The 24,572-nt window shown below is 48.2% G+C and overlaps 1 protein-coding gene across 3 annotated transcripts in view; it reads right to left on the bottom strand.

The window, feature by feature from the left end:
- HIVEP2 (HIVEP zinc finger 2) overlaps positions 1-24,572 on the bottom strand; it is a 165,050-nt gene that overhangs the window by 98,569 nt on the left and 41,909 nt on the right. The window lies entirely within an intron of this gene.

Raw genomic sequence — 24,572 nt, 5'->3', positions numbered from 1 at the left:
ACAACATTATATCCCATAACGAAGGAACACGTGGAAATGAGTCCACACATTGCTGCGCCGACTCATCCTAGCTAGCCGGGGTATGGCACCTCTTTGACTACCCGCTGGAAGGAAATTCCTCGACATTTGTGCGGTGATCCACTGACCCTCGCTGCTGCCTGCACTGTGCTGGGTTGCCGGCCACGAGCAGCGCGGCCACCACCGTTTGGTGAGAAGCAACATTGGAAATGGTTGTCTCGCTGCATATGACTCCAGTAACTACTAGGTTCAGTTCACTGGTGGCAAGGGGTCTCTGAATATGGTCTGGACATCCCTTAAGCCCGCTCAAAACACAAGTGCCTCGTTTAAGAAAAGCGAGCAGGGCTTTGGCAGATGGTCAAGAATAATCGCCAAAGCAAGAAACACCCCCGAGAGGATGTCCATTTCGATTTAAAGCTTTCGTGACTGCAGGGATTCATATTCTTGGTTCTTTCGGTAAAGTCACGTAGAAGGGAAATAATAAAAATAAAACATAATAAAATGAAATTATCACGACGTTTCGGCCACAACGCAAGCAGCCGTCCTCAGGTGAAGACAGCTCTGTTTCTGTCTTTCCAACAGCTCTGTTTCTTCACCTGAGGACGGCTGCTTGCGCTGTGGCCGAAACGTCGTGAGAATTTCATTTTATCATGTTTTATTTTTATTATTTTATTATTTCCCTTCTACGCGACTTTACCGAAAGAACCAAGAATAGGATGTCCATTATGGAGGCAGAGCGATTAAATCGGCCCGTGCGCAGGTGCTGAGCGGATTGCGGCCTTTCAGGATCGTCAGACGGCAGTGGTTTGAGGAGGCCATCAGGTCACCTTCGACAAATGGGCAAACTTGACGAGATTCCATTTGCCTCTCGTCACAGAGAAACACTTCTGTTCACGATCAATAAAGCAGCAACGACTGGATATCTCCCCTGTACACGAATATAAGCACAACGTACACATTATAGATTATTCTCTCGCAAGGAGTCCTGTACAGACCCAGGTGGTTACTGATAGGCATTAACGGACGCAAGAAATGTGCATGCAGACGTCACACGACAGTGTTTATTACGGACTGCGGGGCTTGCCGGGAATGGCGGCTATCGATCGGGACTGAGCGAGTGATCACCGTTAATTGGACCCAGAAGCGCTGCAACCGCGGCAGACATCCGTCCATCACTCCGTATGTGTCGGCGGCACTCAAGACACAGAGCGGGGGTCATCCTCGGCTCATCGTGTGTCTCGGTAATTACAAACCTACTCCTGTATGGCTTATCTACGCACTGGGGGAATGCTGCCTGAGCATTCCATTTGCAGGGCAATCCCAATACGGGCAGTCCTCAACTTATAAACGTGATTCGCTCCTGAAGCCCGTTTGTAAGTTGGATGGTTTGTATGTTTGAACATAATAATGTACTGTATTTAAATGCCCAATACGGTCACTCTCACACACATATGTGCGTGCGCGTGCACACACATGCACAAACGCTCACTCCCAGCGCGAGGTCGACTCATTACATTTCACGGAGGATCGCTCCGCTTAACAAAATAGTCCCGCGGTTCAATTTGCAAGTGCGGGTTCGTGCTTTAAGTCAATGTTAAATATATATTCAATGAGAGCTGGTTCGTAAGTATGGGTGTTCGTAAGTTGAGGACTGCCTGTGTTCACAAAAAGAGTCAAACCGGGTTTTTCGAGTCCAGTGATTTTATGGTACTCAGCCCGGTCACCAACGACTTGAAAAGAGACTCATAGACTCACATAAAAAATATTATACTCATGTAGTGTTGTAAATAACAGATGAATAAACTCCTTAAGGCACACACTGGTTTATTGTTATTCTTTCGACACAGTCCCTACACACACGGAGGGATATACGGTTCCCTCACCCGTAGCCGAAGGAGGTACAGCCTCCGTACCTGGCGGACCTATACACGGGTCTGGCTGCTAGCCTAGGGAGGTACAGCCTCCGAACTGGCGGGAGCTATTCCCAGTCTACCCGCTACCCTAGCGTCCTCCGGCTGGGACCTAGGGGAGGCTAGCTTGACCCACCGCTGGCTCAGTGGGTCCCCTGACCACTGGTCGCGCAGAACCTTAGCTCTTAGAAGAGCTGGAAGGTTGGGGAGCTAGGGTCCTGCCTGCCAGGACCTATTCTCCCCTTGACCACTGGAACACTGAGTCTTAGCTCTTAGAAGAGCTGGAAGGCTTGGTCCAGGGTCCTATCTTCTTCAGCCCGGGATTCGGTCTTCGTGTGAGGAGAACTCGCGCGCGCTCCCCGCGCTTGCCCTTTTATACCCATTTGTAACTGTCTTTATCCAATCCCACGCTCCCTCGTGGACTCCTCTGATTGGTTCTTTACAATCCGTCGTTTCGATCCTCTTTTACCTTATCTGACCCCTGGCTGTTGGTCTGGTGGGAATCTGTGTTTACGATCCGGTCTCACCTGTCCCTGACCCCGGCCGTTGGTCCCAGAGCGGTAACTCTGCATTTCCCCTCTGATACATAGTGGCCCTGCAGGTTACCGAATAGAGTGTGTCTAGCACCTCTACACTCACATAGACTGAGTTATAATTAAACCGGGTTAAAACATGTGGCAAGGTGATGGTCTCAGCCCGGTCATCAATGACTGCACCAAAAATTCCATTACATTAAATCTGGTTCTGCACTTACATTTGGCTACCTTCCAGCTCTGAAAACTAAAAATATGAGTTTGCCAAGTGGCGAACATCACTCTCATGTCAGAGCGGGTAGGAACATGTTGCCCTCTACTATGTGGAACAAAGGTCGCACGAAGGAATCTCAGAAGTGGCTCGGTGATATCTGCTTCCACGGGCCATTCTATAGTACGAAGGGTCACACTGCTCTGCGAGACTTCTAAACGGATTCCTCGTCTTGTGACACTCACCGAGTTAAAATCGGGAATAAAAAATAAAGTATTTTGACAGTAATCCCAACGTCTGCGACTGGGGGAAAGTGGACGATGAAGTAAACAGTGTGGCGTGGATGTGACAATGGCCGGGTGGTTGCAGAGGTTCGTGGTTCGAGGCCCCGGCCGCCCTATTAATCGTGACTGCCACCACGAGACATCCGCTTCACAGAGGACACTGGCGTTGATCCCGCCACGTTGGTGAAACGGAGACGGCCACGGGCGCCGCCAGTCACGGTCCAGAAGTTTGCCGAATTCGAAAAAGTACTCGCATGCTTGCTTAATTTTGAAACTATTTTTAATCGTTGTTCCCTTGCAAAAAATCTCAGCAGGATCCTCCTGACATTGTAGAGTGCTGAGACTCGGTGAGGCTTTCCCATCTAAACAAATACGACAACAACAATGCATCGTTCTGCACGTAAATAACATCCCCGTGCGCTCGCTTCTGTCCCCACCGTGGCTCATGACGAGCGGATGACCCCCACCCCCAAGGGGCCGAGGAATGCGGCGCCGCCGCCGCTTGCCGCCCAACGGCAGCATCCACGGAACGGGAGTTTGAGCTGCGTCAGCGCCGCCAGCAGCAGCGCAGTAGGAATGTCGGCGTGGGGCGCGGGGGAGGGAGGGGACGGCGATGCACGGGGGGGGGGGACCACCAGAGACGACAACGACCGTAAATCCAGCGCTGTGAACACGCCGTGCTTCCTGGGCACAGTGACAACAAGGCTGGAAAGAGCGACCATCCTTTATTTACCCAGAAGAGCTGTCGAACAAGTCTCAAGGCTCATTTTCAAGAGGTATCTACTTTCTTCAATTCTTTTTTTAATACATGGGTGATGGACGTTCTGGAAAAAAGCCATGGATGAGAGGACGGCACTTTAAATGTATGACAAAAGCCAAGAATCTCTCTGCTGTCACTACATCAGAGTGAGTTCCTGCTCCAATGAGCTATGAAACACTGGCGCTCAACTCCTGTTTTCAGCCCTGATTCAGTGGTGGAAATTTCACGTTGCCACTGTACTGGTTTTGTATAGGCCACTTTGTATCCCTGAAACAGTGTCTGCCCCCATCAACCGATAACGCCTCCAAAGTCATGCTCCAGGCGTGAAGGCCACCACACCTGGTGCACTGTCAGGACAGTGATGCCACGTGACACATATAAAATGTTATTGTGTTTGCTATAAAATTTCTATATTAATTTCAATAACAATATAATTATTTATTTACCCAGGAAGCTACACTGGGCCTAACTATTTTTATAAAGGGTCCTGCATTGCATGTTTTCTATTACTATGTTTTCAGCCAATAATTGAGTCTTTGTACATGTGGGAGGAAACTGGAGAACCCACACAAAACTCTATCGCAGATGGAACTGATGGCGAGCCATGGCATGTCACCTCAATGCTCAACGGCAAAGGAAGTCTTGTAACATTCGTGTGATCCACCAACCCTCACTGCCTCCACAGCACTTGATTTCGGGCAAAGTGCATAGCCTCCACCCCCTGGCCACATTCAAGCCACTCAACCACTTGATCACCACCTCATCCGGATCGTTCGGCCTTCTCATCGCACACACACAGGATTACAGGGAGGATCGAGCCAGTGCCATTTGCCGTCCAGACATCCCCTCGTGTGCACCGCTACCGATATAGAGGATTTCTGCCCTCGACTGCAGGAGCAGCTCCCGCACACACGAGTGAAGACACGGCACGCGCGACGTCCTACGAACAGCGCAGACACGAGCCGGACCCCGGCAGTGGAACCGCCATGAAGGCGCTAAAGGGGCGCAGTGTGTCGCGTGTCTCAGCCTCCTGGGGCCCAGTACAGGTAGCCTGGGGTGTGTCACGCCGGGGAGAAATACAAAGGCTATTTTTGAAATGTTCAAATATAGAAGCCGCCCAAAGTCAGCTGTCACGGCTAAATAAAATGTTTTACAAGACACTTTCAACGAGCGCAAGTTGTTTATGATAGCCAATAACAATTAATTGTGTCATACCCTGTTGAATTGAGTTGGTTACGGGAAAAAACGATTCTCATGAACCACACGAATAAATGTGCAATATTTGACTTTTTTGCCGCTGAACGTGCACACTAAAGCACTTCAAGAATTGCCAAACATGCCGAGCCATCGTTGAGCCTTGGGTGCGTAAACACGGTAATTATTGCACCGTGTGATCAAGGGCGCAAAGAAGCGTGGAAAGACGCAAAATTGGAATTACATTAGGAGACAGAAAGAGGAACGTATGGATCAGGGAACATACGCAGGGACTAATGACATCAATCTAAACTATTAAGAACATTTATTTTACCAGGTAAGGCCCACTGTGCTATATAGGTATTTTCCAGAAGTGACCTGGCCACAAATGATGGCTTATCATGTGGAAATGTATAGCAGCCAATTACTCTAAATGCATGTTTATAAATGTGGAGGGAAAATGGGAGGGCATGGAGAAAAATCCACACGACCACAGGGAGAACATGCAAACTTCAAATATAAAAACAGGCGTCAGGGTCGTAATTGAACCCACATCCTCCTCCATACCAGGCGAGGGAGTTAACATCTCGCCACCCCGGGCCCCCAATCAAGCCGTTCAGTGGACTTGGGCAGCACACGTCATTGGAAGATAGCCGGTGGGCACAACTAACGACGGAGTGGCAGCCAATGGCGGGCGCGCATCCAACTGCACATCCACTGCGGAGATGGAGCAGTAAAATCGGCTCGTGTGCCGGTACTGGATGGATTGTTGCACTGCAAGCCCGTGAGAGGTGCTCACAGTTTGGGTGAGGCCTTCATCAAACAGTGGATTGATGATGGCTGACGATGATCATAATTCGGACAGCACGAGTTCCCTCACAACCTTCAACGCCCTCCAACGTCTCAACCCATCAGGGTCCCCAGGGTGAGCGTGGCCATCAATCGCCACGGCAGCGCTCACATGCGCACGCGCGCGTGTGTGTGTGTACATCTGTGTGCGTGTGTGTACGTCTGTGTGTGTGCTTCATTGTGAATGGTGTATAGGCACTCACTAACACCTATCAGCCCAACAACCCTGTTAAAGGCTACATGGGGGTATCTCTATCCTTTGTACGTATGTATACGTGTTTGTGTGTATGTCTGTAGTGTAGCGGGTTAGAGCTTTGCTGCACTACAAACCAGGCGACCCGAGTTCAATTCCCGCTCACGGCCAACACCAGCGACTAATATCTGAACTCGTCCTAGACCTTCCCTAGATCGGCTCGGCTTCAAATGAGTAGCTGGTGTGGTGTGTAAACATCGCTAATTGGGAGACAAAGGAGGCCAGGCGCGGTGCTGGCCACCCACTCCCTCATGTGCTGTGCCAGCCTTCATAGTTGCACGCTAACAGCACTTACCCCAACAGTCTTTCAAGGCTATACGGGGGATCTTTGTTGTGTGCACTGCTGCCTCCCTGAAGGCCGTCACTCGAAGCCTCATCAGTCTGTGCTGATGGAGCGGGGAAGGAGGGAGGGGGGTTTCGGAGGGGGGTTCTCGCGTTGCGGTCGGGGTTCGTGCGGCTGCTGCACCCAGAGGGGGTGCGCGTAGGCGTCATGGCCAAGGCTAAAAATACCCGTGACAGGCGGGGAGGGGAGGAGGAGGAGGGAGACTGCGGTTGCTCGGGTGACCGATATCGTCACGAGGCTTTTAGAGCCACAACCAGTCCCGCAGCCTCCTCCTCCGCCACCTCCTCCTCCGCTCTGCTCATAAACAAACCCGGAACAATGCAGGGTACGATGGGAAGAAGTGCCTGGGAAGATGCACGACTCTGCTTACAAAGTCACTATAAGGATTTGTACAAAACTATCAGTAACAGAATAGTTTACTGAACACAATGGCTTTTCGGAGCTAATATTCAAATTTATGATTGAATTTCGGGTGAGGCAATGCAATGATTGGACCAAGTTTGTGTCGTCAAGAACCCTCCACCAACTTACACAGCCAAACAAATTGAATGTCACACGTCCGAGCGTTCCAAAAGTGAATCAAGCGAAACGTCGCCTAACTCCCGGTGAGACGACAATATAACGTGTCGAACACTTCAAGCCTTCGTCCATTGGTGGCTTAACGGGGTTATAAACTATGTATTGTAACTGTTATTACGGATGAGTACGACGCTGCACTACAAAGTAAAACGATGCACAACATTTAAGAACAATTCACCGTGGGCGGAGCACGGGTCTGCGGTTCACTCGGCCTGCGCTCTTGTCTCACCGCTGTGCGGCTATGGCGCATCAGCCTCCTTCATCGCGGCTGCTGCACACGGGGACCAGTCAGAGAGGTGCGCTGTCCACGCACGCCAGCGCCACTTTTTCTCGGGCACGGCATCGTCTGCGTTCACAACTCGTTATCTTATACTCTTAGGTTTTTTCGGTAAAGTCACGTAGGTAAAAAAATTTTAATTAATGAAAGTAAAGTAAAACAAATTTAAAAATTCACGACGTTTCGGAAGCAACACAAGCCTCCGTCTTCAGGTGAAACCGTCACAGCCACGACAGCTGTATCAAGTAAATGAGAGATCACAAGAAATACTACCCCGTAAATATAATGGTTGAGGGGGGAAGGGCCAGGAACGGCACACTTTTTTTTTATTAATATGGTAAGGTGAGGCTTAAGACCAAGAGTAGACTGTATAACAAAGGACTGAGCATTTGTTATGGGGAGGTGTGGTTTGTAACTAACACATGGCAAACATGACAAAAGTGTGAAAAAAGAAAAGCAAGTAAAAAACTAAAACTGGTAAAACAACAAACTAGCTGTCTATCAATGACCTGTAATAGTTGTCTGTCAAATAAGATGGTCCAAATAAGTGTAGTTACATCTTTTTTGCATGGTTAATCACATCTTTCCAATGACTACTCAGTTTGTAACCCTCATCACGGTTGAAATTATGTCTGTGTTTGTATATTTGTATGGCTTCGTGTACAAACCTTTGATGGTAGCCAGTAAGTTTGCAGAGCACCTTGGTCTCGGAAAAGACAATTTCATGAGAGCCCACAGAGTTGTAGCAATGATCGGCAACAGCCGAAGAATCAGTTCTGCCGTGTCTCCCGATTCACACGGCCAGACCCTTCATGGCCATTCCCGGAGACGTGGCTCGGTGCACAAAGTAAAGCCATGCAATGCAGGACAAATTGAACGTTTCCTGTGAACTATGGTCGCCTGGTCAACAAGACTCATTGTGAAAAATAATAATAGGTTTTACTCTTTCTGGCAATAAAACAGGTGTTAAGATGTGTAGGCCAATCAGTTTTAAAAGCAATGCATATATTCTCAGAGCATGTTTGTTTGCATGTTCACCACAATTAAGTGTTGTTAATGCAGACTTGATTCCTTGCAAAAGGTTTCTATTTGGTGTTTGAACATCTTAACACCTGTTTTATTGGCAGAAAAAGTATGACATACTCTTATTTTTAATACTTTGATACCGGCAAAAAGGTCCCATGATAACACTCGTGTAAGAAGCATGTCAGTTATTGGAAATGACAGACTGCATCAATAATTTATCAATCGTGGAAGAAAATGTTCCCGGGGTTAGGTGTGCCATTGTTTTAAAAAGCATACTTTTTCCTGTACACCGTTCCAATCTTAGTTACGCAGGGCCGTGCACACATTTCTCTCTCAACGCGAGTCAAAGCGCACCCTGCGGAATATTGCTTCAGCCCTGCGAGGGGGATGAAGAGGCCGCACGGAGAGTCTGTGAGAGCGCGGGCGAATCTCGCATGCCAGCAGAGGCCCCGTCGGGGTCACTGGAGGCGTCTCCACGGATTCCCCCACAAGCTGACTCGCACCTCACTCGCACTCGCACGGCAGACTCTCCCACCGGTTCCTCTGAGCGCGAAGGCTTTGCCAACATCTCAATGCTACGCATCAAGGCTGACCTCAAAATATTTCAACCGAAATTTATTTGGCCTCAAGTCGGTCTTATTTATTCTTCTCAAGCGGTTGTAAGCAATGAAACCTAAAACATACATTTTATCCACAACGTTTACGCAATCCTTATCCACTCTATGGCTCCGTCAACCACGCGAGTTCCTTTAAGAGCATACACTCTGCTCCTGGCTATGCTAGCTCACATTCGACAGGCCTTGTTTGGCTTTTGTGTTCCTTGTAAGCGTGTCTTGGTGGTACATGTGACGTTCAGACTCGCAGCGCGTTCGCTCTTTTCCGGAGACACCCAAGACATCGCGTTCTTTGAAACGGCGATGCCATCAAAGAAATGTCGAATGGAAGACACTGCAACTACTGGGGATTGCCACCTGTCCAGATTTGGCTGAGAACTGGCGTCTGTGTTTGGGTGGCAGGAATTGATTAGTACTGAGATCTGGTGTCATCGTGTTGAACTTTATACAGCGCAGTGTTGACTGGGTAATACATCCATGTTTGGTCGAGAGTGGAAAAGCTGGCAGTGCTCACCACCACGTTCAACCATGTCAAGAGCGCTTCGCTAAGCTCCACCCCAGCCCCGTCTGTAACATACTTCCATCAGGAACGTCCACACGCCATGCTCCCCGCCTTCACCGATCCACACGGACCAGCACGGTGACGTACGGCCAAATTACCCTCCTGTGACCTGCACGGACATGGAGATGCCCTCATCCAGCAGTGGAGTGACTTCGCGGGGGGGGAGGGGGGCTGTACACACGTGCCGCTCTGGTGACTATAGACTACAATCCCAGGGATGTGACGCCAAAAACGTCATTAGTCTGGGACCACCTGAAACAAGGCAACACCAGGCAGAGACAACGTAGACAGCTAATATAAAACAAATCCCCAAGTAGCAGATTAATTATTATTATCGTTAAGCACCAATCAGTGTGGTGGCAGCTTCACCGATTAAATTCGCGGCGGTGCAGGAAGAATCTGGGAGCGCAGCCTGCAAGTGCTGGAACCACTCGACCATTCACATTTCCTCGTGACTCAAAGCTACAGTGAAAGTCCTATTATCTCTCGACTATAATACACAAATCTTATTAGCCGTCACTCTCTCCCCCCAATCCTCCGCTGACAATCCGCAGCCTCTCACCCCCCATATTCCCTAAACGTAATTTGCCCAAAACGTCGGCATTTTCCAATCAATGTATTATGCATTACGATTCAGCAGCAGCACACAGAGAGGCAACAACGGGATTGGTTAGCGCTCTGCGCGACATATCCGGTGACCCGAGTTCGGCTGCAGCTGACATCAGTGCTGAGCGGTATCTGTCCTAGCTAAACCCTTAACCGACCCACACTAACCGTGTGGTGAAATATGGTCAAACAACCCCCACACACGTAAACATATGCAGGCAGAAGACACACGCACATATGGCTAGAGGTGACAACCATATAGCAAGAGACGTGACTGTGACCGGGGGATCAGGCCCACCTTCGTGCGTTGCATGTCATGTGACTTCACCACGCTGTGTGTGTGTGTATAAAGCACGCAACCTTATTTTAGACCACAAAAGCAGAAACAAGGCTGCGTGCTTTCCACGTGCAGTGTGCCGCTGTCACGTGACACGTAAGGCACGATGGGACAACCGATTCCCATGCCACAACCTGTCAGGAAATCACTTCCAGCATGTTATTGTTGTCGTCGTCGCTGCAGCGGCTGTTTGTGTGCGTTTCCAGGGAGGATCGACTTTTATATCTGTGAGTTTCACATCATTTACAGAAAGCGTAAGGGTCAGTTTACTCTACCGTGTGCTGTTTGCGGGCCGACTGGGAAACACCCACGCGAGCTTGCCCACACAAAACTGGCGAATACCCCCACACGGCACGGTGTATTTTTAGATAGCTGCACACAACAACACAATGTTCCCCGCTCAGTTTTACGGGCCGTCAAGGCAAGCCGCTGTTAGCGAGCCCCTACTACGGCTGGAACCGCGCACCAGGGGTGGTGTAGCAAGCAACTTAGCCCGTCTGGCCGCCTTTGTCTCCCCAGTGCAGGTGCTAAAAAACTAAACTGGGCCAGGTTCACAATCCAATTGCTAATGTTACACATTCCCTCAAATTAAGCTTTGGTTACCATAGCCTAGTGCTGAATACTCTAGCAATGGACAGGCGCAGGCAACACGCCTCCGTCCCGAATCGTTCCCCCCACATAAAAAAAATGAAGGTATTTTTTTACACATCCCATTGACCACACGGTCTTATAGGAGTGCATAATTTCAGCAGCATTGGTTCAATACAAGCAAACTGTGGACCAGTATCAGCATTTGGTGTCTCATCGGTGGAGTCTGGCTTACTAATTAGAATGTTGTCAACTTGTCATGAACTTGAAAAAAGCCGAAACACTTTGATGGTTGTACATTTACATTTCACTCGATTACTTTGCAGTCTTCGCCAGTGAGCAAATCACCTGGAACATGCCCGGTCTCGTCAGACCTCAGAAGCGGAGCAGGCTTGAGCCTAGATAGTCCTTGAATGGGTGACCACCATGCACAAACAGGATGTTATAGGGCTGAGGGGCAACATTCTGGGAAACTTGGGGCAGTGTGGTAAAATCCATTGTTGCACGATACCTCCCTGCTCTACGCTCCCCACCTTCACCAACCGGTACTGACCAACGTGATGAAGTCCGGTCAAATAAACGCACGGCATGCACCGCATCAGGGAAAACCCTCACCCGGCGGTGGATTGACGACAGGCCTCCCAACGTATGGCCGTGTACTTTCAAGTCGCTGTAAACGCGAGGTCATTTCTCTCTTGTGGCTCAGTTCAGCCCCTCACCTTGCACCACGGCCGTCGATTCACACGTTAGAGGGCTGTCCTGTCCAACGCGCGTCTCCCCCAAGACCGCACGAACCGGGTATCGCTGCATGCGTCGCAAGGCAGCGCCACGACTATGCAGGAGGGCGGACGCCCAAGCGACGATTCATAAAATCGGCCGGGCGGCTCCTGTGGGTTCGGCGCAACGCGGACATCTTGGCGCCGGCAGCCGGGGAGCCGTGGTTGTTGCGCTAAATCAAAGTTGGCTTAACGCCCAAAGTGGCATCATGTATATTCCGAGAGCTCTCAGAACCCTCGGCGGCAAATCATACTCGCAAGGTTTCAATCTCTCGCCGCTTTCTGGCGCAGAAAATAGCGTGGGCGCACGTGCTACTCTATGCCGGTTTACTTGAATGAGCAGCCACGGGCGCGTGTTCACGACACAAGAGTTTTATATTCCCCAAATATAATGCTAAATTAGCACCCGAGCATACCAAGCGTTCTGCACTTTGCTAAGGGGTAGAGCTCCCGCACATGCCATTTAGAGCAAGACCTAAAACACACCGCTGTCGTGTCAGCGTGGGCTCAATGTTAGCCCAACAGAGTGCAGTCAAGTTGGATGTAACCTCCCCCGTTTGTGCTACCTTCAACTGTGATCCATTTTTTTATTATCTAATACAGTAAGGCTATTTTTACTGGACAAGCCGTAATTTGACAGCAACAGCGCCGTGCCTGAATGGGACAGTACAGCAAGTAGGCGATGCCCCAATTTGTGTTTTCTCCGACCCCATCTAGTCCTGTTCGCAAACACCCAGAGGAACCGAACCATTGCACGCCGGACCCCACTGTGACAGCATTTTAAAACAAACTGAGAATTGATTGCGTAAACAAAGAAATTACATTTATTTTGTAGTAAATATTCGGAATTGCTGAACAGTATAAACTGACGATTCCACCAAACATATCTCTGTTTTAAACCCACTCTTGACTTTTAATGTTGGCATAAAGCAGGACTGGGAAATCTATGGCTAGTAGTCCTGACAGCGCCCGTGAATTCAAGCAGTGCAGCCCGTGGCCACAAATGGGCTGCCAATTGGAAACGGCCCCAAGTGATATTTATCCGTTACCGCAGGCAAATCGGCTGCGTGTCTTACTTCGGATCTGTGGCACGGCACCGGCGTTGTGTTAGCCAGAGGGAAGTAGGCACAGGCATTGCATTCGTGTAGTGAAGGTGAGCGCTATCGTTGGGTAACGACAAAGGTCAGTGTGTTGATGCGTGGTTGCCTAAAAAAGGTATTTGACAGTGCTGTTCGGCCCTCCACAAGGGCAAATATGCGCTTTTCTCCTGCCGTATCTCGCACCGATGCTGTGCTATCTTAGCGTCAGTGGGTCTGTGTCCGTACAGGTGCCGTATAACTGTTATGGAGAAATTTACTGAAATAAAATATCTGACCAATGGCCAACAAAACTTGTCAAAACCGGCAGGGTGTCAATAACAGAACAGAGCTGGAAAAACTGGAGTGGTAGCCACTGTATTCTTTGGCTGCAATCTGCTGTTTGGCAGGGTTTGTGTTATCACAGTGCTTGTTCCTGCGATCGGTGTTTCGTGCCAAATTACATGAACATAAAAGTCATCAAGGCCAAAACCTTGATACCACAACTCACAGCCAGCGATGTTTACCCTCCACCAGATCCTGCAGCTGCTCCCAAGATCTGCCCAGACAGTCTTCTGCCATCTGCTCTCAGGTCTTCTCTTCCCCTCGTGGAGACCGCTCCCATGTCTGGCTAGGCAATCGGCCATACTTCTGCATTGCTCATCTCGTTTTGCCACAAAATTCCCAGCATCCGTCTCAAGACACCTGTGCCCAAATGCCAAGTTTGTCCTTTGGAACTGATTAGCTCCAGCTCTATAACACATATGCTCCTATCGAATATTGATGCCATCGGGACTCCAGGCTACCGTTGGCCTCAAAGTCCATGGAGGTTGCCTCTGACATTACCAAGGATGAACAGGGTGGCAGCTGTGCAGTAAATTCAGTGAACTCGGTTGGTGTGACAGGTCTTGCCCCACACATGGTGTAGGGATGCCCATCTGCAACTGGCTAACCTGGCAACTGGTTGTTATTCAAACACAGTTACTGGGCACAGGGCCCAAAGGCCCCAAATGTCAAATGGCCAGCAACAAACACAACTAGCCACGTTGCAACAGATGAAGGTGGAACACGTTTAATGGAACCGAGCGAGGTTACTGTGAGCTTGGTGAAAAGACGATGGGAGAGAATTCCAAACAATGGAGGTGATGCGCATCTTCAGGATAGTGAAATGCTTGTAGGAGGAAGTACAGCAAATAGGCGTATGACCGATATGTTGCGTATCTTGCTCTAGAAACTAAAAATTCGGCATAAAAACATTTCAGAGGCCACTCCTGCACAAAAACAAGATTTTTTTTGCTATGTAGCTAGATTTATGCCTATTACCAAATTACATGGAAGCTCAAAAACTAAGCCGGGATAGAGCATGGATAGCGCTTTGGATGGGTGTCCGCTGTGCACTTGGCAGGTGCGACATGGCTAGAGTACAGCACAGCACAATCCACCTCTGTACCGTACGATGCTTGCGATGAGCGGCGTGCCGACGTACAGTTACAACTCCCAGGGCCCGCACGCTGTGGGGAGGCATCATCCCACAGCGGATTAACAAAAAAAATGGGCCGTGCATCGAAACGTAAGGAATATAACTGTGAAAAATCTCTACCTTTCAGAGGTCTTGTATTCCTAAGAATCGAAGCCACTTGGGAGGCGGGGGTATTAAACGTGGAGCTTTCATGATAGATCAGAACGGATAGCGATCTGTATAACGATTCGGGGAGTTTATCCGTGTGGGCGGCTGTGCCCCTGGACACCCCGAAGGTAGCGCATTCAAGGTCACGCTCGTGACAACAATTAGAAAGCATGGCCAGGGCGCAAAGGAGATAGTGTCAATATATTTCGTTCGGAAATACAGGGGATAGGTTTTGGAGTGACAAGGACAGAGAATGGTGCAAAGTTGGGCTGTAATAATTTGACAGCATTAATGACGGAGAAGTCAATTATCACTTGATGATTTTTTTTTTTGCCTCACTGAGGCTCAACACACAATTTCAAAAATAAGTCCAAGTTTCTCCTTCCTGGCTAAGTTTGGTCTTGAAAGGGGGGAGATGGCACAGTGGTGAAACCAGGATGCGACAGACTGTGGAACGAACTTTGAGACGATGGCCCAGGACAAGAGCAAGTGGAGGAGGAAAGGAGGTGGCAGGACCCAACGTGAGTGGCGGAAGATACCGGGGAGAAGAAGTGGAGAAGAAGCGACGCTGAGGACGTTCTGCCGATCCTTGTGAGACAACTCGCAGCTATATAAGACACGCGTCCTTCGCTGCTTGCGCAGTGAATCCATTTGGATTTTCTGTCACTTAATTTTTACTATGGTTTTAAAAAGTAATCTGTCCAAGCCAACTTTTGTAACAATATTTATTTAATTGAAATGTATTATATTTGTGCACTGTTTGATTTCTTCTCTTACGTAGTTGTTTTTGTCCTGATGTATATATTTTGTTGACTTTGCTCCAAATATATTTGGTTCAACGACGTACTTAATTGTGTTTTTTATTGTCATTATGGTGCCCTAGATCAGTGGTTCTCAAACCGGGGAGCACACGAACCCCCTGGGGGTACGTGAGATGATTCATACGTGTGAAATTTTATCATATATGAGTCACTAGTGAATACTCATATATGAATCTGCCAATATAAAATAACTTTTATAACATTTGAATCCTTACAGTAACCTATAACGATGTAAAAAACCTTTATAAACTAATTGATTGTAAACGATGTGGTTTCCAAGAGTAATCAGCAGGGGTGAACAAGTGACGTCATAAGTGTAGAGAGCATCCGTTGATGTTTTTTTATTCGCTTGCAGTTACCAGATAGTTAGGATACCTCACAAAATGGAAATTTGGTTTAAATATTGATGGTCATTGTTCATACATTTATTTTTCAAAACGCTGTTGGGTTAGGCAAGGAGGGGGGGTACTCAGTTGAAACAAAATTCAACAAGGGGGTACAGTAGCAAACAAAAGGCTGAGAACCACTGGCCGAGGTCACGCTCACAAATGAGATGCTATCCTAGCATCTCGAGTTCTCACCTGGTTAAACAACAATCAACTTGAAACTTGAACAATATATATGCAATGTATGATTAGCTGTGCTATCGCAGGACGCCCATGAAATAGAGCCAGACAGCTCAATGAGCCCTTCCTGCTGAAATTAATATAATAAAACAAATCTACACAGCAGCATGAAACGTTCACTTTCTGAAACAAATCGTGAAATCCCCTTTGACCAAGAGGACCAAGAGAGGAACGAGAGAGGGGTATGGTGTTTGTGCTATTTTAGTTTCAATGCTCCGCATCCTGCTCGTGGCATGATGCCACCGCTCCCCAGTGACACGGGGGTTTCACCGTCTCCAGCGGGCGGCAGGCGACGCCGCTATCGCAGACAAAGCGTCCACCAGGCGCGATTACTCACACACACGTGGACACACATGGACACACGTGGCCGAGAATGCGCCTGGAGACGTCATCAGCGGGGCACGCGCCAGACTCGGGCCACGCTTGAGCGTGCCAATACGTGGATGGCTCCGTGAAAATAGATGTACTCAATTGGCTGGGACCGATAGGTACGCTGGAGGTAAATGGCCACTCTTCGTACCCACGCATCGAGGCAATATTCGGGATCGATTAATGAACACAGCCCCCAAACAACACCCACAATCACCAGCGCCGGTTTATAAAGGAGCGTACATCGTCAACTGTATTTTACGCGCGAGAGCCACCCCTGCAGTTAACGTTCACCAAGGATTCCGATTTAAAGCTTTCGTGACTGCAGGGATTCATCTTCTTGGTTCTTTCGGTAAAGTCACGTAGAAGGGAAGTAATAAAATAATAAAAATAAAACATAATAAAACAATTCTCACGACGTTTCGGCCACAACGCAAGCAGCCGTCCTCAGGCGAAGAATGAGAACATTATCAAGCTAGGAGCTTATATAGGTGTAGCGAGGAGGAGCGCCTTAACAAAAGAATGTGCATATGAAGAGGAATTTAGCATACCAATGGGCAATGAGTAGGAGGTGGGCGGAGGGGTTTCAAAGTCCCATTATGCCCATGCATTATGCAGGATCAACAGCACCACGGGGGGGCGCAAGGAACAGCGTTAATAAAGGAAAGGAATGTTAATGATATGTAGCTGCATTTACCAAACAACCACGTAGAAAACCAAAGTAAAAACTACATAAAAAACTAAAATATAAACTGATACTTACTATACTCTACAATAAGCTGAGTTACTAACAACAAATAATAAATTACAATTCTACGTCGTAAGAAGTATATCATATACTTCCATCTAAACTTTATTCTCTTAGCATATACAGTACTATATACTGCCATAGATAAACCCAACATTAAATTATATACTGTATTGCTGTAAACCACCCTATACTTTATACATTTTAATATAACACTATGTATTATTCAACTCACCCTAATGTGTATCGAAATGGTTTATTACGTCCTTCCAATGATTGCTAAGCCTGAAATCCTACGGCCTTTCACTGGAAAAACCACCTCTGCAGTACTAAACTCTACTGACCTGGTATCGACAATCAAGGGGATTGCCCTGTCCCCAGACGACCTGCTTGTCAGTTTTGATGTGGTTTCCTTGTTCACCAAGGTGCCTGTGCCTGACACCATCGCAATCATTGAAGACTTGGTTCATCAAGGACTAAATGCTGGGGTACCCCCCCTGGTGAGACACTGCTTAACCAATACATACTTCACCTGGAATGGAACCTTCTACAAGCAAATTGAGGGCACCCCAATGGGCTCCCCCCTATCTCCGGTTGTAGCCAACATCTTCATGGAGAAATTTGAGATGGACGCCATCCAGACTGCCACTCTACGCCCGACCTTATGGAAGAGGTACGTAGACGACACTTTTGTCATCTGGCCACATGGCCGGCCTGCTCTAGACCAATTTCTCGGCCACATCAATTCCATACACCCAGCCATCAGATTCACCATGGAAGTCGAAAATGATGGCAAGCTACCCTTTTTGGATGTCCTAATCAAAAGGAGACCTGATGGTTCAATGAGCCACTCTGTCTACAGGAAAGCCACCCACACGGATGCTTATCTAAAACCGGATTCCCACCACCATCCATCCCAGAAGAATTCCCTCATCAAGACTCTATATCATAGAGCCCAATGCATCTCCGACCATGAACACATTTCCAGTGAACTCAAACACGTACGCCAAGCTCTTAAGGCTAATGGTTACTCCGACTACACAATCCGCAAAGCCATCACTCCAACCATCAAGAAAGATCCTGTTGAGGAGCCTTTCAAGACCATCACCTTACCCTACATTGCTGGGGTCACAAAAAAGATCTCCAAAATCCTGATTAAACACAAGATCCAGGTCCGATTCAACACAGTACATAAAATCCGTGATCTGGTACCGTCTGTAAAAGATGTGATTCCAGACATACAGTACCCTGGCGTCTACAAACTAAGTTGCCTCTGTGGTAGCAGTTACATTGGGGAAACCAAACGACACGTCTCAGACCGCATTCGTGAACATAAAGCTGATCTAAAACACGGTAGGACAAACACCTCAGCCGTGGCAGACCACTGTTACAACTCAGTGGGCTCACATGACATTGACTTCTCCAAGACGGAGGTTCTCTGCAAGCCATCTGGCTATCATGAGAGATTCGTTCATGAGGCGATCCACATATACAAACACAGAGACAATTTTAACCGAGAAGATGGATTCAGGCTTAGCAATCATTGGAAGGACGTAATAAACCATTTCGATACACATTAGGGTGAGTTGAATAATACATAGTGTTATATTAAAATGTATAAAGTATAGGGTGGTTTACAGCAATACAGTATATAATTTAATGTTGGGTTTATCTATGGCAGTATATAGTACTGTATATGCTAAGAGAATAAAGTTTAGATGGAAGTATATTATATACTTCTTACGACGTAGAATTGTAATTTATTATTTGTTGTTAGTAACTCAGCTTATTGTAGAGTATAGTAAGTATCAGTTTATATTTTAGTTTTTTATGTAGTTTTTACTTTGGTTTTCTACGTGGTTGTTTGGTAAATGCAGCTACATATCATTAACATTCCTTTCCTTTATTAACGCTGTTCCTTGCGCCCCCCCGTGGTGCTGTTGATCCTGCATAATGCATGGGCATAATGGGACTTTGAAACCCCTCCGCCCACCTCCTACTCATTGCCCATTGGTATGCTAAATTCCTCTTCATATGCACATTCTTTTGTTAAGGCGCTCCTCCTCGCTACACCTATATAAGCTCCTAGCTTGATAATGTTCTCATTCTTCGCCTGAGGACGGCTGCTTGCGTTGTGGCCGAAACGTCGTGAGAATTGTTTTATTATGTTTTATTTTTATTATTTTATTACTTCCCTTCTACGTGACTTTACCGAAAGAACCAAGAAGAGGGTTCACCAAGGATTTAAAAAATACACGACACACTCTCCGTCGAGCACGGGGGACGGCCACCGCGTGACGCATAAACCACAACGTGCTGCTCGTACTGCACGTGCTGCACGTGTAACCCACAGGTTAAACTTTTGTGCTGCCTTGCACACAGGAGAGGCTCACTGAATCACTGATGTTATGCACGTGGGAGAAAAGAGAAATGGCCAACATTAAATTCAACATTTATTTGTTACAGAGAAACTCCCGTTTCGCGAGTTACCCAGCTTGTTTGCAAAGGATATCCACGGTGCATCAGCACAGGACAAGAATGACAACATCAGAGGGATCCGTCCATTACGAAGTGCAACACGGCACTGCCTAGGCAGCGCCTTGCCGAGTTCCTTTGCTCTGCCCCAACCAGTGAATATCCTGCAACAACCACGGCCTTCACGGCAACTAGAGATTCTGGCCTCGGAATCCCAGGTGAAAGTGTGTGAACTGCCATACACTCCCCGTCTGTGCCACGGTGGCAAGATGTTAACTCCCTCACCTGCTATGCAGGAGATCATGAGTTCAACCCCAACCCTGGCGCCTGTATATTTGGGGTTTACACGTCTCTCTCCCCATGGCCGCGTGGATTTTTCTCCGGGTCCTATTTTTTTCCTCCACATTCATTTAGCTGCAATTTCCATGCAATAAGCCGCTTTGTGTAGCTATCATTTGTGGCCAGGTTGCTTCTGAAAAAAGCGATATAACTTAGTGGGTCTTCCCTAGTAAAATAAAAACTAGTTTTAAAGTTATAAAAAATAGCAGAGTTTTTGGCCTAATGGGTGGAGGAGTGTCGTTGAATCCCAAGATTCCTACTCAGGTGATAGCCACTTGCGAAGTTTACCCCGTTTCTTCACGAGTATGCCACCGTGAGAGGAGAAATCGGGAATAGACGCACGCACGCGAGGAGACGGTGCTGGATCATCCACCCACATGGGCCAGCAGCCATTCACTTGGTGTCCCGGCATCTGCAACTCGCCCAATAGCCCCACAATAAACAAACAGGTAACACATGCCTCCTGCACAGAGCTGTCCCTACACATAAAAAATTTAAATGTTTTACACAGCCGATCGGCCACACAGCCTTCTGGGAGTGCAACATTTCAGCAACATTGGTTCAACACAAGCAGACAAGGGCAGTTTGGAAATTCAATGTCTTATGAGCCTTGCTTGAATCAAAGCAGGTGAACTGACAAATGTTTAAAGGTAAGGACTATGTCTGTTAGACATTGGGTCCTAGGTTGACACGAAACTCTGCAATATATGACACAACATACGGGCCCTACTGGTTGAGCGATGCTCGCACATAACACCCACGAATCCTGCATGATCCACCAGTGGCCGCTGCTTAAGTAAGGGAGCAAGGCTGAATGCCGCCACTTGCACGCGCGAAGGGCAGCGCGCCTCACTGCCACTCTCTGCGCCGCCACCGTAGACGCGTTTTTTTGCCTCTGCGCAAGCCACCACCCCGACGCCCTGTGGCACCATTTCCGATTTCCTGTCTGCGAGCCGGGCGCTGATTGCTGACTGAATGCAGTGACCCCCTCAGCCACTCCCTCTTCTCGACTGAAGAGCGAAGCCTCAAGAGCCGCGCGAAACGAACTGACGGCAGGGCAAACGCCAGCGCCAACATGCACAGGGAAACTCCTCCTTATTTTCCACAACAGAAAAACTGCGTCAATTTCCATGACGTACAAACGCGGAGGTATCCAGAATGCCTGCGTAATCACAAGGCCTTACCACTGTGCATTTGCAATCGTCTGATTGCAAATGCACAGGGAACGCGCAAACTGCCTGGTCCAGACTAAAGATGTAATCAGGAGCGTACAAGTTTTTGCCACTATTTAAAACTTCTAAAATATCCAAAAATTACAAAAAAGGAAAATGAGCAGACGGTTCAAAACACGTTCGTACTTTGCACTCGCACTCAGCGAGTGAGCGCCACGACATGCAGAGAGCGCAGCAGCTTCACATACAAATGCACGTTTTCATTGAGTTTCAAAAGAACTCAACTCCCTCGGAAGAAGTTTCAGAGACACTGCAACACACCGGGAGCTGCCTAAGCCACAGTGAAAATGAGGCACAATGCAGCAACCCGATGCATTTCCCAAAACTCCCAAGACAAAGCAGAGGAAACGCTGCGCGCATCTTAACCGCGTTATGTAACCGGTGAACACGGGGACGGCGCGTGAGCAGACACCCCGCTCATCAGCCATAGGACATCACGAGCACGCTGCCACATCGCATTTGGTGATGGTGTTCACCGAAATGTCACCAACAGACACAACACAGCCGATGCCTCAGCAGTAGGACTGTGACAAGCGGTCTAAACATTTGTCTCATTCGCTTTCCTGGGATTCCCGCAGTCACAGACGGACAGTGCTGTGGAATCCCACTGTCTTACGAGTAGCCACAGAAAATAACTCCAGCCTACGCACACGCTCAGCTGCTCTCCCGTACGGCTCCCACTCCTCGAGGTGGCTGGGGGCGTGAGAGGTCAGAGCGCTGAGCTGGTTCCCACTGATATCCTGGGTTCACATCCAGGTTTCAGCCACCTGTATTATGGCTTGGTAGCATCCCGGTCCACCAGTGACCGTACTTGAGCCAAATTTTCAGCTTTGAGAAAATATTGGTTTGACTGTCATACGACAGACTCAAATGGAACAGGGTGGGTGGGAAGTTCTTACGTTGGCTGTGTGGACAACGTTACTTGAAGGATTCTCAGAAATAGTTTTGTAATATCCCTTTCAACGGGCCGTTCTCTCACATGAAATGTACCAACGGCTCTACGAGAGACTTGTAGGATTCTCCGTCACACGACGTCACACCGCACCTCCGATTAGCATGGTTGGCTACGTATGGTGCGAACGAAGTTCAAGATCATACATTTTATGATGGCACTAACGCACCCGCTCATTACCCACCCTGCTCAACTTCACAACTTTACCATTCAACTGCACGAGTACAGCGACGTTAATGGCCGACAAACAGGGGGCTCCGAGTGGAGCGCCCTCGGCACCACGGCCCTCGCGGATGATGTCACTGGGCTACTCCGGCACGCTACACCTCTCGCACGGTGCTGCCCGTCTAAACCTCGCCAAGTATCTTCTGCCTGCGAATCCACTGTAACCTTCTTCCTCAGGTCTAAAATACTTTCAGCTACGTTCGAAGTTGTTGTAGACAGTTAGCTCGCTACAATGCGTGCAAACGCGGTCGCATCTCAAGTGACTTCGGAAGACAAAACGAAAGGGAATGCAGGCTCACGAGGATTTTAACAACGTCTCAATGCGAGACATCGACTGGGGGGGAAAAAACGGGTGAAAAGTGATGATGGTAAAAATTCAGAAATCAAATCCCAAAATATAAACTTCCAAAATAAACCCAGCCACAAATTTCCAAGACACACTCCACTCACCCTACAAGTGCACAATCAGGAACAGACACACAGCATCTATACCCACCGACAACCGCCACACAAATAATAGTTGCTCGGAGCTGAACCCAGGACCTCAGCGGCCTTGCCCAATGAGGGAGGCTAGCCCCCGAACACCCCCGACCCAGCAACCACCTCCCTCCTCATCATCATCACGTCTTGCCTTATCTTCCCACAACCACGTTTACCCATCACCAAAACCTTCCATTTCGGTAACTCAAACATTATCACTGGTACTTTACATCCAGTTTCAGAGTTTCCAGCAATCTGGAGATGAGTGACATCGCACTGCACACAGGACTGGCCATCACCGCAGGGCCGTCCGGTTGGACGAGTGATCGCATGCCCCGTCAGAGAACAAGCAGGCTCGCACGACGACGGAGCTGATGTCCATACGCGCAGGGTTTTGGATTCGTTGTCTGAATCATGGCCACGATACGTACAAAACAGAGCTGTGAATATATACAGAGAGAAAGGACGCAAGCCATCTTAATGTCTGCCGATGGCACAGTCACAGTAATGCCCAATGCGCACAAACTACGGGAAATCATAGTTCGCGTGAATTGAAAGTGATTCTCACACTGGAAATGTTCTGTTTACACCATGAGGTTGTTAATCGATGACGAGACGCGCCACGCATGGCTAATGAATGGCGCACGGAACGGACTCCTGCTGCGCTTGTTCTGCCAGTAGCCATCTTGTTCACACAGGCCGGCTGGAGTCTGGCCCCTGGGGCTATTTTTGTTTTGGCCCAGCTGCGCCGTGACCAATCCGGCATTCTTGCATAACCCATGAGGATTTCCCAGTGGCTTTGTCTGTGAACATATGGAGGAATAGCCCTCGAATGAAAAGTTAATGCTTATAATTTAACGTAAATGCCAGCTGAAATCAAGACATGTTGTTTGTGCCAAAGCATCTCATCGTCCACACAGCGTTCTGGGAGTAATTTTTTTCAGCAGCATTGGTGCAACAAGCAAATTCTGGACTGCTTTTGGCATTTAGTGTGTCATCAGCAGTCAGAGTTACTATTTAAGACCGAAGCAGGAGGATTCTCGACAATTCTAGCTATTTGCCTGATGAAGCTGGTTGTAATTACCGGCAAAACGTAACAGTATTCGAATTGTAAATGTTTTGGGTTTACTCTCCAACACACCAGTGTACTGAACTCGTAACTAATTGGCATGTTTTGTTTATGTGACAAACCTTACCAATTGGCTGTGTTGGGTGGTGGCGAGTTTAATGACACATTTATATTTACGTGATTTTACCCAAAAAAAACCCTCTATATTATGGATAATATTAGTCGCGACAGCTTACGTGTAAAACTGTACAAACAACTTAAAGCTGCTCATGTCGACAGCTCTATATGCAATACAACACATGCTGCAGCAGCGCCACATGTCATGCAATACAGCAGAGTGCCTTCACGATGGATGTTGTCCACTGCTGTTCATCAATCACATTTACCGCAGAGCATCATTCATGCCTCTATCTCCTGGTCATAGGTGACATTCGACAGAGAGAATGGCTCGCAACCGCAAGGTTGCAAGTTCAAATCCCAGTTGGGAGTCTATTCAGCTCATTACATCCCTCCAGGGTCGATAAAATAGGTACCACTTCACAGTTGTTATCCTATGAGCAACTCGTGCCTGCCATAGGAATACGGATTTTTCACCACTGGCTCTGCAAGGCTGTAAACAAATGGGCAGGGATGCCTCAATGCCCACTTGAGCAGTGATTCCCTCGAGGACCCTTTCTGTACTTGACCACACATGGGTGGCCAAGCAGCACAGTCCTGGCACCACACCGTCACACAGACCCCCGAGTCCCTGGCAATGGTCAGGGCCACTGGCAAGGTACACACAAGGCTGCTTTGCCTGGGACCGGTATTGGG

Source organism: Lampetra planeri, chromosome 22 (assembly GCF_965212315.1).
Source record: "Lampetra planeri chromosome 22, kcLamPlan1.2.h2, whole genome shotgun sequence".
Lineage (NCBI taxonomy): Eukaryota > Metazoa > Chordata > Hyperoartia > Petromyzontiformes > Petromyzontidae > Lampetra > Lampetra planeri.
Note: the sequence above shows the minus strand (reverse complement) of the source record. Positions and strands in the feature narration are given on the sequence as shown.